The 18017-nt window shown below is 35.7% G+C and overlaps 1 protein-coding gene across 2 annotated transcripts in view; it reads right to left on the reverse strand.

Annotated features, from left to right (window-relative positions):
• Positions 1 to 18017, reverse strand: part of GPC6 (glypican 6) — a 1088426-nt gene that overhangs the window by 624901 nt on the left and 445508 nt on the right. The window lies entirely within an intron of this gene.

Below are 18017 nucleotides of genomic sequence, written 5' to 3' on the forward strand. Positions count from 1 at the left end.
TCATTAATGATATTTTCTATTAAGTTCATAGTGAAATAATATTATTATAGATGTATTAGGCTAAGTAATAAAATATTACTAAATGTAATTTTTTTACTTTTTCATAATACGGTCACAGGAAAACTTAAAATTACATATGTGACTTGCATTGTGTTTATATCGGACAGTACTGCTATAAAAAAGAATTCAAGCAATCTGTCTGAGTCTATGATAAATGATACCAAAGAGAGCAATTCCTTAAAATATATTTATTGAATTTGTTTCAGAAACTCCACTTATACCCTTAATAAGTTACTGTTTTACAGAAAATATATACTAAACTCTGCTGCTTGCTAAAGGCATAATAACTGGTTTGATTGCTCCAACACTGGGGAGCCTAATGACAAAACCCAATGACTGCTGGCAATAACACACAGCAATCTTTTTAATCATATCTCAATTAGCTTTAGAAGTTTCTCATTTCAGGGCTCCCAGGGGTCTCATTGCTTGTCTTTTTCACTGGAGATAAACAAAATCATCTGTCTTATATTCATCTCCAATATTTGTTTTTGTTGCGGTGCTGGTGGTGGTGGTGTTAATAAGCTGCAGTTGTTGATAGGGCTGTCTGCGGCAAACATCTCCGCTATAGATGTCTTATCCTAGCAGAGCACAACTGAAGTACTCCTGTGCTGGGGAAATGAGCTGGACTTCCACCAGGCAAAACACTGGAAAGATACTTGGGAATGACTTTGGGAAACCCCAGGTCAAGGAAGATGCAACGTTTAGTTTTTTTTCCTCAGAGTAGGAAGTGGGATATGTACATCTGTCTATGACAGAAAAATGTTTAGAGACTATTACTAGTATCACTGTTACTATTATCATTATCATTATTATTATGATTTTCCTTAGACTGGATGAAAGTATTAGCCATTTATTCCTTCTTTTACTTATTCATTCATCAGTCACATATCATCAATTATGGGAAAGGTTCTGGGGATACAGAGGTTGAAAACATGATATCTTTGCCTTCAAGGATCTCACACTCCAAGTCACTTTCATTATTATGTATATGTAAAGCCTATTTTTCTTTCCCAATACCTAGATTTTTTAATAACTGATCTTCAAGATTGGTAAGGAGAGGCAGATCTGTTTTGAAAACACCTACTACCTATATCTCTTTTACAGGAATTTTACAGGAATATACCATATACCTATATGATATATATGCAAATCTATAATCCCTGTTCATACTCATATCTTTGTGTATGGGTATCTATAACTGATAGATACAACCCATACTTGTATCTATCTAGTCTACACTTAAAATATACACCACATACACGTGACTGAAAAAAGCCATATTCAGCAATGGTTATCCTAGATATAGGCAATAAAATCAATGTAATTAATATTATTAGACTAGATGAATAGTTGGTGAAATACTGTAAATGGAACTAAATGCTATGCTGAGTTCGTGAACGGGATAGAGCCACTAAGCTCATTTCCGGCAGTAAAAGAATGCTTCATGACAATCAGTTTTAGGGATTCCGTCCAAGAACTAAGGATTTAGCGGGCTTCCTCCAGATTCCTTCCATATATATCATTGCTTTGATGAGCAGTAATCTAACACTATCTCCAAAACTCTCAAGAATGGCCATGATTAGTATGACCACCACATTCTTTTTGGGCATAGGATTCAGGACCCACAATCAGTCATAAAAACTTACACCTCCCATAGTCCTGGTGCTGAAACTAATTATAGAAAAGATGACCCTCCTCGTTCTGTCCCAAGTAATGCCACACAGAGAATGAACATCACTAATGTCTTCAGCAAACCTCTCCTTCATTGTAGCCTAAGCTCCCTTGTGATACAGCATTGTGGACCACATGGTAACGGCAGGATCTAAACTGTGTTTGCATCTTTAACTCTCATTTTGTCCTGACCTTTCGAGAAGGAATGTTGTCAACATATTGTAATGGGCCCCTCAAGCTTTACCACAAATTACACATTCCGGCAAGGGGTGAGGTCCTGTTTTCTTTCTTGAAAGGGCCACCTGGATCCAGTAAGTCACTCCCAGGTCATCAGCTTTTTGCCCAGAGAAAGGCTCCAGTTAAAGACTTTCAAACTCTTTCAAGTTTTAAGGCTGTCAAAATAAGAAATGGTTTTACTTCCTATCCAGCATCCCCATGTTTATTCCTTTCTCTCCTTGACTGTTCAACCTCAAAACCTACTGCACAATATAATTAACTCCGTGTGCTCTAAAAACTAATGAAAACCTTAGACACTTAGGGAGCTTTGTGAAGCACATATCAACCAGAGGAGCCATCAAATGTTTTGTTAAATGGGATCTCATGCCGTCTAGGCCAATTAGTTACAATAAATGGCACAGAGCAGGAGGGAGGCTCTGGGTGACAACAGTGCCTCGTAATATCTCTGCTGGAAAAGCACAGGGATTAGCATAAATCCATTCAGGATTAGATAGGCAACGGATTGGCATTAAGGGCATTTGTATAGTTTTGAAATTTTACATTGGAAGTAACTGAAAAGCAAGTGAGACTTTGCATGTGATTTATTAAGTTCAGACTCTTATTTTTCCATTCAAGTCTTCATGGAACAATCCTTAACAGAACTGCCGATCTTGCTCATACCAGAGTGTTGTCACTTGCACTTAATGAGAGCATGCTATTGGGGAGTGAAACAAAAGACAGAAGTGTGAAGTCTATCTTTCAGATGGTGAGGGAAACCATGAAGCAACTTGAGATTGTTTAAGTAAGCATGTTATTAGAGCATGTCGGACATACAGAAAGGATCACATTCATCCAGATCAGAGCATCCAGGGCAAAGAACAAAACATTACTAATGCCACAAAAGCTCCCTTCTGGATAATCAAGCCCTGACTCATACAGAGATTAGTTTTTAACTTTATATGTATGAACTCATTATAGTATGGGCTCCTCAGTGTACTTTGTGGTGTAAGTACAATGGTGTACTCAGTGTACTTACACCATTGTACTTACACCACAATCACCATTACGTTTATGAGGTGTGTACATTTTCTTGGGTGTAGCAATTATATGTTCATCTGCATTATTCCATAGTATCCTTTGCGTACACACAATTTACTTTGGGTTATTCCAGTTTCGGGCTATTTTATTATTAGTTGCAGAGGTAGAATTTAGTGATTCATCAGTTAAATATAACACCCAGTGCTTATTACATCACGTGCCCTCCTTAATGTCCTCACCAAGTTACCCCATGCACCCACCCACCTCCCCTACAGCAACCCTGTTTGTTTCCTATAGTTCAACGTCTCTTACAGTTTGCCACCTTCTCAATTTTCATCTTATTTTATTTTACCTTCCCCTCTGTTCATCTGTTTTGTTTCTTAAATTCCATAGGAGTGAAATCAGATGGTATTTGTCTCTCTGACTGACTTATTTCACTTAGCATAATAACCTCTAGTTCCATCTACATCATCGCAAGGGGCAAGATTTCATTCTTTTTGATGGCTGAGTAATATTCTGTTGTATATATTGTATACATATACATATACCGACATATATATATATATATGTGTGTGTGTGTGTGTGTTTATACACACACATACACACACTACATCTTCTTTATCCATTCATCTGCTGATGGATATTCTGGCCTCTTTTCATATTTTGGCTATTGTGGAAATTGCTGCCAAAACATTAGGGTGCATATGCCCCTCTTAATCACTATGTTTGTATCCTTTGTATAAATACCTAGTAGTGCAAATTGCTGGGTCATAGTTAGCTCCATTTTTAACTTTTTGAGGAATTTCCATACTGTTTTCAGCTATTTTGAATAGTGCTGCCATGAACTTTCATACATACATCTTTGGGGATGCATAGGTACCCATTTCTGTGAGGTATATATCTAAAAATTAAATTGCTGACTCATAAGCTATGCCTATGTTCAGTTTTAGTAAATCCTGTCCACCTGTTTTCCAAAATAGTAATACCAATCTAATTTTTGCTGTAAATTGAGAATCCTAGTTGCTTCTCATCCTTGCCAACTCTTGGTATTATCTGTCTTTCTCATTTTAGCCATTATAACAACCATATGGTGTTACACTGAGTATAAATCTCATTGACACTTCTCTGATAAATAATGTATTTGTGTACGTTTTGATAAATTTATTGGTGTTTCAATATTTGACTCATGGTATTTTATAAAGCCATATGTCAGTACAGAGTTCATAATACCATGAATTTTCTCTAGGCTGAACATAGATTGTGTCTATCCCTCTGAGAATATTTCTAACCCTGATGGTTCTCTCCTGGACTGGTCGAGAGTCTCAATGTCCCTGTAGAGCATGGCCCACAGAATTTTCCTTTGTATCTGTCAACTGTATGTTAAGCAGTACAAAGTAGAAGGGAGCATAAAGCCCAAAGACAAACCCTCTATGTCTACTAATGTTTAATACAACAAGTAAGATTCAATGCCACATTGTTTTCTTACTTTGGCCCAATCATGCCGTTAGCATATTATCCTTTATCCTCTATGAATACTTATTACTTAGAGTCTGGACTAATACTAAACAAAATATACTCATTCATTCATTCATTCATTCATTCAGCAAACACTAATTATGCATTCATTATGATTCAAGGATGTTCCTGGATATTAATGATCCAGAAAAGCAAGGTCTATGCCTTCCTCGAGCCTATGTCTAGTGATATAGCAGACAATGAATAAATACACAATATAACATTATTTGAAATGCTGAAGGACTCTGAAGAAAGTAAATTGTAAAAGGAATAATGAAACACTGGTCCAGGGAGAGGGGGAGGGGTGTTTTTCACAGGATGCTCAGGAAAGCCTCTCTGTAGAAATGAACTTGAACTAATACCCAGTTGATGAAAAATGAAATAAAAAACCTACCAGCCAAGTGCTGAAGAGAATTTCAGGAGGAGGGAGCTAGCCCAGGGGTTTGAGTGAGAGAAAGAGGGGCAGAGTGGTTGGAGCCTGGTAGGAAAGCAAAGCAGGAGGTTAGGGATATTGAGGTAAGTCCAGAAAGATGAGGTTCTGTGAGCCAGGAGGAAGAATTCAGATTTTATCATATCTACACCAAGGTGACAAAGGAAGGCCTCAGACAGCAGAGTGACAAGTTCAGATACTTAACCCAATGGGCTACCCTCAGTTTGTGTAAATTAAATTTACTGGAATACAGCCACACCACATTCCTTCATCTATTGTCTATGGGTGGTCCTATCCTTGGTTTCATGGTTTCATATACCACTACCAGAAATGGTATTATGAACTCTATGTTCAGCTGTGGCAAAGACAGTAAATATAAAATAAATTTATTTATAATTTCAGCAAACCTGAAATATTTTTTATATGGCCCTTTAAGAATAAGCTCTCTGACCTCCGTAAGATCACCCTGGCTGCTCTATGAAGCATGAACTACAGAGAGCGAGAGGAAATTCAGGCAGGAGATGATGAAGCTGAGATTAGGGCAAATGGAGGTGATGAAATGTGGATGGATTCTGGGGAAGAGTGTTATAAGACTTCTGGAAGAAGTAGCAAAAAAAGCAATATTATGCAGTCACTGGCTAGTTGACACTCTTATAATTTGTGAAGTCCATATTTGAAAGGCTTTATCTTTACATGGTAAAAGCAGTATAATTTAGTGGAAAATTTTATTACTGTTATTTTCAAAGCCAAACTTCCCTGATTATAGTCATTGACTCAGGTGCTCCACAAAATGAAACCATATGCCAGTAGGTAAAACACTTGCCTTCCCTTTTTAGTGTCACAGTGTCAGTAAATGTTTTTTCTCTAGAACCTTTTTCCCAGACTGTTTCCAATATCCAATCAAGCACAAAGCAATGAATAAAAGGAGCACAATCTAAATAAAAACAGCAACATATAAGCTCCAATTTCATTTTGCAAATAAGACTTTTCTCTCATCAGCATTCATCTGGAAGAAAAAAAAAAATCCAAGGACCAAGCCCATCTGAGGATCTCTCACAGTGAGCATGCGGATGAGAAAGACTCAGACCAAAGCCTCTTAGCATAGGAGAGAATGAATTCAGGTCTGAGAGGGTAGTTGTCCTCTTTTACAGTAAGAGCACAACTCCTGATGATGGAGAGATGGAGACCATCATGGGAAGATCACAAAAGGAAGGAAAGGACTCTATTTAAACCACAGAAAGAATGCTGGCAGAGGGCAGGCATTCCAGTTGGCCATCCTAGAATCCTAGAAAAATTGAGAGGAGGGAGGCCACAGGATGGCTCCCAAAGAACTAAAACAGGTTTAAAAAGAAAAGAAAAGGGGAAAAAAAGGGGGGGGGAGGAGATGTTAGAGATTTGTAGATCTACATGTATGTGACCTTAGAAAGGGTAAGGGATTTCCTTTGACATACCCTGAGAAAAGGGAAACAGGATTTTAGATTAGATTTTATAAACTTCTACTCCGTGATATGTGGACAAGGTCAACATGTTCCAAAATTGTTTGGGTGAACTTTTCCCCATCTGGTTCAGGTTAGGGAGGTTATTGGCCAGGGAATTTGAACCAAGGTGGAAACTCAAAGCCAATTTTATGGGTGTGAACTGAAACTGACAAAGAGCTATTTCAAACAGTGTAGTAGGAATGGGGGAGTACCTCCGAAAGGCCTGACACAAACGAACAGACATAAATATGTCACCGTATTCCACGTGGGAATCAGAGGGCTTAAACAAAGCCACAGAGAAGAAAAATAAATAGCCTCCATAAATGGGCATTATATATATATATATATATATATACACACATTTTATATACATTTATATATATATACACATTTTATATATATGTGTGTGTGTGTGTATACATATATATACATACACACACAGTCTTGGTTTTGCTTCTGAGTACATCTATTAGCCTTCTTGAAGTGAACAGTAGCCTGGAATATCTACATCTAAACAGAGCAGACTTTCGTCAGGGTCTTCAATTTTCAATGGGACCAAATGAGAGCATTCTAATTAATGCAAGTGGATTTTAAAAATTGGTTATGTTTTCCATTGCCCCAAAATTTGATTTGCTTGATTATCTAAACAAATGAAATAAAATATGGGTTTTTAATGAAAGTAAATATTTTACTAATAATCAAGTTATTAAATAGTACATCCATGGACAATTTTATTAATTTTGTTTCTATTTTATTAATGTCTGATTTTAAAAATAATAATTAAACACATCATAGATGCTTTGTTGACAAATTGATAAGGACTAAGAAGAAATATTAAAATGCAATGACTTTATGTCTCTAATCATAATCCTTGGTAATGTGCAGCATAAGGTTTTGGTAAATTATAAGCCACATCACAATAACGTGACCAAACCTTATGGGGTGTGGAGGACCACTAAGGGATAAGCACTATGTATTTTCATTTCTCTATAGTGAGATTTTTCATTTTTTTCATTTCAAATTTCCTAACTAGACAAAGCAGGTTAGAAAGAATCTGAGAAGCATTCTTATGTTTCTTTGGCCATTTTTCCCTTCCAATTCTGCTTTTAGGAGCAGATGGTCTGCAAGCCAAAGGGAGTTTCATAATAAGTGGCTACCTTAGCATCTTGGCCTTTGAGAAGTCCATTTAAAGCCAATAGTCAACTCAAAATTCACTAGTAACATCAGATCACAAATCACTCATTGTCTTTATGACAATTTAAAAGTCAATGGCTCCCCACCAAAGAAGGTTAGTTGTCTCAAACTCATTTAATATTATTAGACTGTTTCTCAAAAGTTTATTAAAATCTCAGATTCTGATTTCACTCTTCAAAGTAATTTCATATTTTACAGTCAACTAAAAATGACTAAATCAAGTTTCTTTGGGAAATATGTTAAATAGCTTAGGTATAAGACTCAGCATTGGACTTTATAGGTTATCTCATTACTGAACAAATCTTACCTTTGCATGTACAAAAGTCATTTTCTTTGATTAATAGTAGGTTCCATGGGAACACGATTAGTCTTTCTTTATAGTACCATCAGGTTATGGGTGCTACAAGAGCAAGGTTTTTGGAGAGGAGGATAAAAGCACTTTCTTTTTTATAGATGTAACATCTTTAAGGGATAGATTTTCATCACATCGCTATGAAATCAAGCTGAAATGTACAGCAATGAATGATTGCACCTTAAAAGTGATACGCCAAGGACACACAATTTTGTGTAAATAAATCCTAGTGATTCAAAAGTATAGCAGAATGTACCATGACAAGAAATACAGCAAAATACTAAAAAATGTGTTCAATCTTTGTTTCTGAGATTATCTTTAAATCTGGTCATTAATCATTGGAAAACTATACACTAAATTAATGTCAGGTGATAACAGAAAATGACGTCTTTGAGATCACGGCAGCAATATGGTTTCTTCCTGGGCATTTTATTTAGAAACTCCTCTTGAAAACCAAAGTACAAGATGAGGCATTCATTGTTATTTTCATCCTGAGATAGTATCTCACTAGAAAGTATAAGACATAAGTGACTAAATAGCTTAGCCATATGATTTGACTACAACCCTTGTCAACAGGAAGGATCAACAAATACCTGGTCCAAGAGTGACAGTAAATTCAAAGAGACAAAATTATATTCCTTAACGTTTTTTAGATAATGAATCACAAAATCTTTAGTAACACCCTCCCTCCCCCGACAGCTATATATCTTTAAAGTATAAATGTGCAATTGTATCACAAATCAAAATCTGCCATTAGCAGTTGCTGTTCCAACCTGGGAAAATCTAGTTGGGGAATCTACAGTCAATATGGCCATTGCCACTGGGAAAAGCTTATTAAAACAAATTATCATTTATTCATAGTGGGAAAACATCCACTAAACAAGTATTTCCATTTACCATGGAAGATCTTTTTAATTTTTCATAATGTCTTGTGCCCCCAAATTACATTCAATCCATAGGATTTAAACATGAGTATGAACCATTCAAATACTATCCATATCTATTTTTTAAAATATTTTATTTATTTATTTAAGAGAGAGAAAACTCATAAGCAGTAGGGTGGGAAATGGGAGAGGGAGAAGCAGACTCCCTGTTGAGCAGGGAACCCAATACAGGACTTCGTCCCAGGACCCTGGTATTATGTATGACCTGAGCCAAAGGCAGATACTTAACTGACTGGGCCAGCCAGACACCCCATATCTGTTTTCCACCTAAAGAGAGTGATCTGAGTTGCTAGGCAAGAGGAAAAAAGCTTTATGAACAACATGTAAGACTGGATTAACAGGATTTTTATAACTGAATACACATTTTCCTTGCTAATTCTCTTTCAATCCACTTTCTCCATCCACACTAGAAAAGAGTGGAATCTGCTTAGAAAAGAAAATGAAAAAAAAAAAAAAAAAAAAAAGGAAGAGGAAGGTGGAAGATAATAGCTTTAGATAAAAAGCCCTTGGTCAAAGGCTGTCAGTTAATGGCATGCAGAAGTATATGAGGAAGTGTATCGGTTACCTAATGCTGCCTAAAAACTGGCATCAAAACTTAGAGGCTTTAAAGAGCAACATTTATGATACTGTCTTTTCTATAGGTCAGAAACCCCAGTGTGTCTTAGCTGAGTCTCCTAACTCTGGTTCTCTCAAAGGCTGCAATTGTCTAAAGGCTCAGCTGGGAAGGATCGGCTTCCTAGCTCACTCATGGTTTGGACAGAATTCAGTGCCCTGCAGTTTGTTCAGCTAATGCCTCAGTGTCTCACAAGCTGTTGGCAGAAGGCCTTCCTCTGGTCCTTGTCATTGGTGCTCTGTAGAACATTTCACAACATGGCTCTGGCTTCTCTCTGAGGGGCTTCAGAAGGCCAGCAAGCTACAGAGTGCTAGCAAGACGGAAGTCACAGGCTTTGTAACCTAATCAGAAATCACATTTTGTTACTTTCATTGTATTCTCTTCATTAGAAGCCAGTTACAAAGCCAGATCATACTTAAAATGAAGAACTTACACAAGGTTGTGAACAATGGGGCACAGAATTCACTGGGAGACATGTCAGAAACTTCCTACCAAAGCAAGGATGGAAACCAAAACATAAGGAATAGGTTCTGAGTGCTCAGGGGAAAAGCCTAGCTTCTTGCAAATCATGATATCATGTCTTCATCAGTAAAATGATGGCAATATCAGTTCCCTCTACTGTGAATGATTGTTGTTAGGTAGGAAATATAAGTGATTTTAAAAAGTAAAGCATCCTTATATCAAGCACAGAATCGCCAATAGTGTTGCCATTAAGTGTCATCAAATACAAATGCATTTTATGAGTTGAACTGTGCCCTCTAATAAGATATGTTGAAGTCTTAACCTCAGTATCTGTGGATGTGACTTTAAATACTTAAAAATCAAGAAAAATAAATATGGAGATATTTGTCATATCACCCTTGTTTGGGTCAGAGGCTGCTTTTGCTAATGATGACTCAATAATTATTTAGTTGCCTAATAAACAGTTGTGAGTGGAATATAATATTGTAAATAGAGTCTGATTGTAAACATGTACAATAGGAAAAATATATACGTAGAAAAGTACACAGTAGTAATTAGCAAAATTTTACAAATGGTTATACTTGAAAGATAGGCCTATCATGATATTATTCCTTAATCTTTGAACATTTTTCAAATATTTATTATTTCTTTTAGGAAAGTAATACAATAATTATTACTTATTAAAGTATTTACCACTTAGATGTAGCTAATTTAAATTCACTTATCTGTTGTACATGTTATTAAAACAAGACATTGAATAATTAATAAGGCTTAAAGAGTGATCTTAAATGTTAAAAACATTTAAAACTTTCCTTGAATCTATTAAAATAAATTCATATCCTTGTATCTTTTTTTTTTCACACTCTCCTTGGGTGGTTTTGCCCATGCAGTAAAAAAAAAATTAATAAGTAGCAAATGATCACCTTGCTATTTGAATGTCATGATGAAAATTATTGCACCCAAGGGCATACATACTTGTATATATGCTATTAAGTTACTTAAAGCTGATTAACTCTGAAAACAATGAGACTGAAAAATGAAGGAATGGTTTAACAGCCAAAATAGCAGTAAATAAAAAATGCGTTTAATAATATTTTTGCTCTTAGAAAAGTAAACAGGTGTGTTTTCTTGCAACAGAGCTGCCTTAGTAAACACATGGGCAGAATTTCATCAGAATACTTCCAGCTGTGTTAAGACCATCTGTTCATCCTTTTTAATTTTAATTAGTGCTAGAGACTTCCTTTATTTCATTAATCTCATCTGCAAATTCTCATTTGCATTTTGCCCCCTTTATGGATAAAGAAGCAGGTCTGAACAAACTAGAAATTCTAACAACTCATTCCTTTTCTAGTTTTACTTGAATCAGCTATTCTAGAAGTAAGTGAAGTTGTTGCTTTTAATAATAATAGCAATTCTCCACACACTGCACTAAAGCAGCATCATGTAATAAAAGCAATTCCAAGAATTATTCAGCATATGTTTAACAGATGATGAGATTTTTAACCACAGATATTCATTCTGCAACTTCTTCCCCATTCTTTCTAAAGAGTTAATGGTAAGGGTTACCCACTGTGAAGTCATTTCCATAATATCCTAATTATATTTAAGGGCTTTCAGACATACTTTATTTCCACACTTAAGTATGTATCTTGTAATTTATTTACACTCAAATCAGAAATAAAAATTAAGAATTAGAATCTGTGTTTTTTTTTTTTTGTTTTTTTTTTTTTTAGATTTTGTTTATTTATTCATGAGAGACCAGAGAGAGAGAGAGAGAGAGAGAGAGAGAGAAGCAGAGACAGGCAGAGGGAGAAGCGGGCTCCATGCCCATCCCAACGTGGGACTCGATCCCTGGTCTCCAGGATGCCAGTGGCGCTAAACCACTGAGCCACCAGGGCTGCCCAGAATCTGTTTCAATAAACTGAATAAATATACTTTCAGTGTATAGGTAAACTTCACCTTTTATTTACAGGTTGACTACCATACTCAAATTCAAATATCCACATTAGAAGAGTTGTTTGCCCTGGGCTTCTACATTCACCTTTTACCTAAGTAAATATTTATCAAGAACAGTGCTTCTCAAACATTCATGGGCATGGGATCACCTAAGAGTCCACAGAATGCTGGTTCTAAATCAGTAGGACCAAGTGGGTCCTGAGAATCTGCATTTCTAATTCACTCCCAGGTGATGGTTAGGCTGCTGATCTTAGACCAAACCTTACTGAGTAGTGGAGCTGTTGACAGAGCAAGCACGGCCAATATTAAAAAAAATAAATAAATGTAAACACCTTAGCTCCATGAAGCTTATATTAAGTGGTATTAAATTAAACAGTTCATTTTATCTAAACATTGGCACTTAAAATCACTCAATATAAGACTGGCAGTTATTCTTAAATCAATTTCAGAAGGCCTCCCATTTCCTAGAGTCATATAAAATCATAAAATACACACCAGATAGAACAAAGTGTATAAGAATTCTTCCTAGAACATTTAACCAGGTTTTTTAACTCTCATACTAAAATCCTATGTTCAAGAAAGGAACACAGACACACTGACATTTCTCTTCCACTTAAACGTATTTGTTAATTTCTCTTCGACTTAAACGTATTTGTGCCTGTTGATCTCTCCATTATTTTGTTGCTGAAATAGTTATTTATGTTCCTTGTCTTTATTCTTGATTAGTCTTGCCAGTAATTTGTCTATTTTATTGGCATTTTAAAAGAACCAGATCTTGCTTTATTATTGTCTACTTTAGCTGTTTTCTATTCATTTTGTTCTGCTTTCATCTTTATTTCCTTTCTTCTATTTTATGTTTTTTTTTTAGGTTTCTTTTGTCCTAGATTCTAAAGTTGACTACTTAGTTCATCTCATTTCTACTTCTTGCATTTATTGCAATTTTGTAAATCTTAATTACATATTTTGGATGCACAGTGTTCTTACAGCTACATCTTAAATGTGACAATTTCTGTTCTAAAATGTAATTTAATCTAAAAGTCATCTCGATAAGTGTGTTAAATTGCTAAGAGGTTTGTTTTGGCCAGATGCAAATCTAGCTGCCTACCTATAAATCTACTTACATATTTATTGGCTAGTTTTTAAAAATGAATATGCACTTTTATTTCTTTTAATATTTATTCATTTATTTTAGAGAAAGGGGGAAAGGGACAGAGAGAGAGAGCATGCCTGTGCAGGAGCATGGTGGGGGATGTGTGGGGAGAGGCAAGGGAAAGGGAGAGAACCTTAAGCAGACTCCCTGCTGAGAAGCTTAGATTTAAATTATACTTTTTCTTAGACATAAATTGAAAAGGCATAATTGAAATAGACCAATGAGGACAAAATACATTAAGAGCTCTGGACAGAAAATTATCCTCCATGTAGGATCCTAAATGAATAATTTTTATAGCTGATTTTTATCTGCTTCAATGAGCATATTTTCCTATGTTATTCAAGGTGTTCAAATAAGAAAAAAAAATAGGCAATCCTGACAGGCAAAACACCATTAGGTCCAATTATTATCACTTAAGAAATTAGGTACCCAAAGCCCAAATAAGATATTGATACACAAAGTTATTTTAAAGAAATAATAGCTATGACTATGTGGAGTTACTTCAGAGTAAGAAGATCATTCAATATTCATAACTTTATAAGTAAATTTCACAACACTTGCAGTTTTAAGTAGAAATAACATCGACATTTTAACAGATTTACTAAAAAGGTATTTTTAATTTTTCATTTTATTTTATTTTATTTTATTTATTTATTTTTTTTTATGATAGTCACACAAAGAGAGAGAGAGAGAGAGAGAGAGAGAGGCAGAGACACAGGCAGAGGGAGAAGCAGGCTCCATGCACCAGGAGCCTGATGTGGGATTCGATCCCGGGTCTCCAGGATCGCGCCCTGGGCCAAAGGCAGGCGCCAAACCACTGCGCCACCCAGGGATCCCTTTAATTTTTCATTTTAATACCAGTTAGTTGACATACCATGTTATACTATAGTTGTACAATTTAGTGATTCAACAATTCCATGCATCAAGACAAATATAGTCTTGAATCCTTTTCATTTATTTAATCCATCCCCTGCCCACCTCTCCTCTAGTAACTATCATTCTGTTCTCTATAGTTAATAATCTGTATCTTGGTCTTTCTCTCTCTCTCTCTCTCTCTCTGGAAAAAAGGCATTTGACAATGTCCAGCAACTATTGACAGAAATGCTTATTAAGCTGGAAATGCCAAGAAATTTATTCAACATGATAAAGAATAGTTATCAGAACCCCAAAGAAATAATATAACAGTGTGGAGAGAGAAGCTAACATTCTATTAACATCAGGAAAAAAAGACTGGAAGAGACAGTACTACCAGTGTTATTCACCATTATCCTAGAGGTTTCAGTTCATAAAATTTAAAAACAATAAGAAATAAGAGATCCATATGTTAGAAATTAAGATGAAATTTATCATTAATTTATAGAGGATATAACTCTCTTCCTTGAATATCCAAAAGAATAAACTAAAAGAACACTAGAATTAGAACTTTAGAATATAGTTGGTTATACCATGGAAGTATCTAAAATCATTAGTCTTTTGCATATTGACCTTACTAGATATAAAATGCTTTAGAAAGTATTTTGGGGCCCTGGGTGGCTCAGTTGGTTGGGCGTCTGACACTTGATTTTGGCTCAGGTCATGATCTCAGGGTTGTAAGGTTGAGCCCCGTGTCAGGCTCTGTGCTCAGTGTGGAGTCTGCTTGAGATTCTCTCCTTCTGTCCCTCCCCTTGACCTCTCTCACTCTCACTCTCTAAATAAATAAAATCCTAAAAAGTGACATAGCTCAGAGAACCACAAAAATGGAAATCAAACAGAAATAAAATTAGCAACTAGTATGCAAATATGAGTAAAACTAACTTAAGCTCATATAAAACAATGTAAGGCATGTAAGATACCTACCCTGTTCCTGGATGAGAAAACACAAAATTAAAAAGAAACCCCACAAAATTATGAAATTGATTTCTCTTCATACCAATCTATAAAGGTATTGTAATCCCCATCAAAAATCTCTTAAGATTTTTCCATACCTGATACCTGGTCACTCAAAAATATTATATGGAGAAATATGAAAATATGACAAGATAATATTGATAAAAAGCATTTCCTTTCAGATTAAACCATATTATAACATGGCAATTATACAACATGTAAAATATTGGCCCCCAAATAGACACACATTAATAATAAAGTAGGAAAACAAATTACATGAATTATGGGAATTTATGTGTGACAAACTGTTGCCATATGCCAGCAGTGAGAGAATGGACTTTTCAGTAAATAATGTGAGTCATGTCTCTTCCTGTGCCCTTCCCTCTGGAAAGCAGTGCCTGGAACACAGGCTGGCATGCAGGGATTTTACTTGGGAAGTGATGCCAAGAAACCAGAGTGAGGAAAATAGCATGTATCACTAGAGAGGGAAAAATCAGTAGGAAGTATGTTCTTCAGTGAGTAAATACAGTGGGCAACTCAGGATTGTTTGCACCATGACTCTCTAAAGAACCATGCATAATGTTCTTAAGAATTATCTGACAGAATAAGAGAAGAGAAGAACATTCCTTTATCAATTCCTGTAACTGGGGCTGCTCAAATTAAGGATGCTAATTCCTTCACATTTCCAGGCTATGCATAGGTGAGTGCAAGCAGAGATTCCCTGCCAGTGTTCCATGGTGGTGTCACAGACACCTTGGGATACAACATTAGAGATAAACAGTATAGCCAAGGTAAGCTGTATACTATTTTGCCTTCACCCGGTTGCTGTAATGAAAGGTGGGTTAAGGGAAGATGAGGCACAGCCCAAGAATGTCCAAAAGGAAAACCGAAGATTCATAGGGGAAAAAAAATTAGATGGGAAGACATATTTACATTTGATTTCACTCCTAATGTCTATCATTCTGGATCTCTGCAGGCACATTTAGGTAAACCAACAATTTAAATATTCCTGAAGAAGTCATTAAAAAAACGTCAAGGTCAGTTCTGTCCTACACAAGACCTTGAAAACATTTAGTTAGGGTTTTGTGGTATCTCTCCTTTCAGATAGAGCATTTTGTCACCTACACCTGTAAGACTTCATTTCATTGGATTCAAGCATACTATTGATACTATTGTTTTCAGGTAATTGCAGTCATTTTAAGACAGAAAAAAATAAAAAAAATATTTACAAGTCATGAATGGATGTGTTTGTAGTTTCCTAATAAGTAATTTATCTTTAATACTGAAGTGTATGGGGATGCCTGGGTGGCTCAGCGGTTGAGCGTCTGCCTTCAGCCCAGGGCATGATCCTGGAGACCCAGGATGGAGTCCCACATCAAGCTCCCTGTGAGGAGCCTGCTTCTCCCTCTGCGTATGTCTCTGCCTCTCTCTCTCTGTGCCTCATGAATAAATAAATAAATCCTTAAAAAAATATTGAAGTGTGTGTTTATATTGTTAATCCTACAGTGTATTCAGTTATGACTTATAAAGTGCTGACACTCAAGAGTATTGGAGTTATCCACTATATTTGTCATATTTTAGGGGAAATAGTTATATTACATTTCAAATATACAGTCTGCTATGCAATAAAAAAAATAGAGTAATTGAACTTTTTAGAAAGTTCCACATTCTAAGAAACTCTGTTCCCTCATATTGATCAAATATTTCCTCGGGAGGGGTGGGTGGGTGGCTCATTAGGTTGAGTGGTGGACTCTGGATTTCAGCTCAGCTGATGATCTTGGGGCCTTGAGATAAAGCCCCACAGGACTCCTGCTCAGTGAAGAGTCCTCATGTTTCCTTCACTCTCTATCTCTTCCCCAAGCGCATGCACACACGAGCACGCACATTCTCTCTCTGAAATAAATAAATAAATAAATAAATAAATAAATAAATAAATAAATAAATAAATCTTTAAGAAGAAAAAAAGAAAAAAATTCTCCAGGAAACTTTAAATATGGCATTAATTTACATAAGGCAAAAATCAATATTTAAGAAAAATGAAAATTTAGAATGCAAACTTAATAGAGCCAATGGAGACGTAATGATCCTAATAGGAGAGTACTCTCTGGTCCCACCATTGCTATTTTTCTCTTCTACATGCATCAGTATTGGTTTCTGTGTAAATTCAAAGGTCACATTTGCCTAATTCACCAGAAAACAGGTGTGATATCTTGAAAGCTTGATTAGTTACATATTTGGCAGGATAAATTTTCACAAAATATATGAACTAAATTGCCCAAGTCTGTGTGTTCTTTACTGATACTTTTCTTTCTTTTCTTTTCTTTTCTTTTCTTTTCTTTTCTTTTCTTTTCTTTTCTTTTCTTTTCTTTTTTCTTTTCTTTCTTTCTTTCTTTCTTTCTTTCTTTCTTCTTTCTTTCTTTTTAATAAGATTTATTTATTTATTTGAGAGATCGAGTTCACATGCACAGAGGGAGAGGTAGAGAGAGCGAGAATTCCAAGTAGACTCCGCTGAGGGCAGAGCCGTAGGCAGGACCTGATCCCACAGTCCTGAGATCATGAACTGAAGTGAAATCAAGAGTTGGACAATTAAACAACTAAGCTACCTGGGTACCCCACTTCTATCATTTAATGTTCTTTAGAGATGTTCCATCTGATTTTTTATTTTTCGTTTTTTTAAAGATTTTATTTATTCATTTGAAATCATATATATGTCTCAAATGAATAAATAAAATATTTAGAGAGAGAGAGAGAGAGAGAGAGTGAGAGAGAGAATGAGCAGGGGGGAGGCACAGAAGAGAAACAGACCCCCTACTGAGCAGGGAGCCTGATGCAGGACTCAATACCTAGGACCCCAGGATTCTGACCTCAGCTGAAGGCAGATGCTGAATCAGCTGAACCACCCAGGTGCCCTGAGATGTTACATTTTACTTTATTTATTCATTTATTTTTGAGATGTTACATTTTAAATTAAAGATATATGTATAATCTATCATAAGTAACCTTGTGTTGATTTCACTAAATGTATTAGAAATACATTTATTTTTGCTCAAGACTATTAAAATAACTTTCTTT

Source organism: Canis lupus, chromosome 17 (genome assembly GCF_048164855.1).
Source record: "Canis lupus baileyi chromosome 17, mCanLup2.hap1, whole genome shotgun sequence".
Classification (NCBI taxonomy): Eukaryota; Metazoa; Chordata; class Mammalia; order Carnivora; family Canidae; genus Canis; species Canis lupus.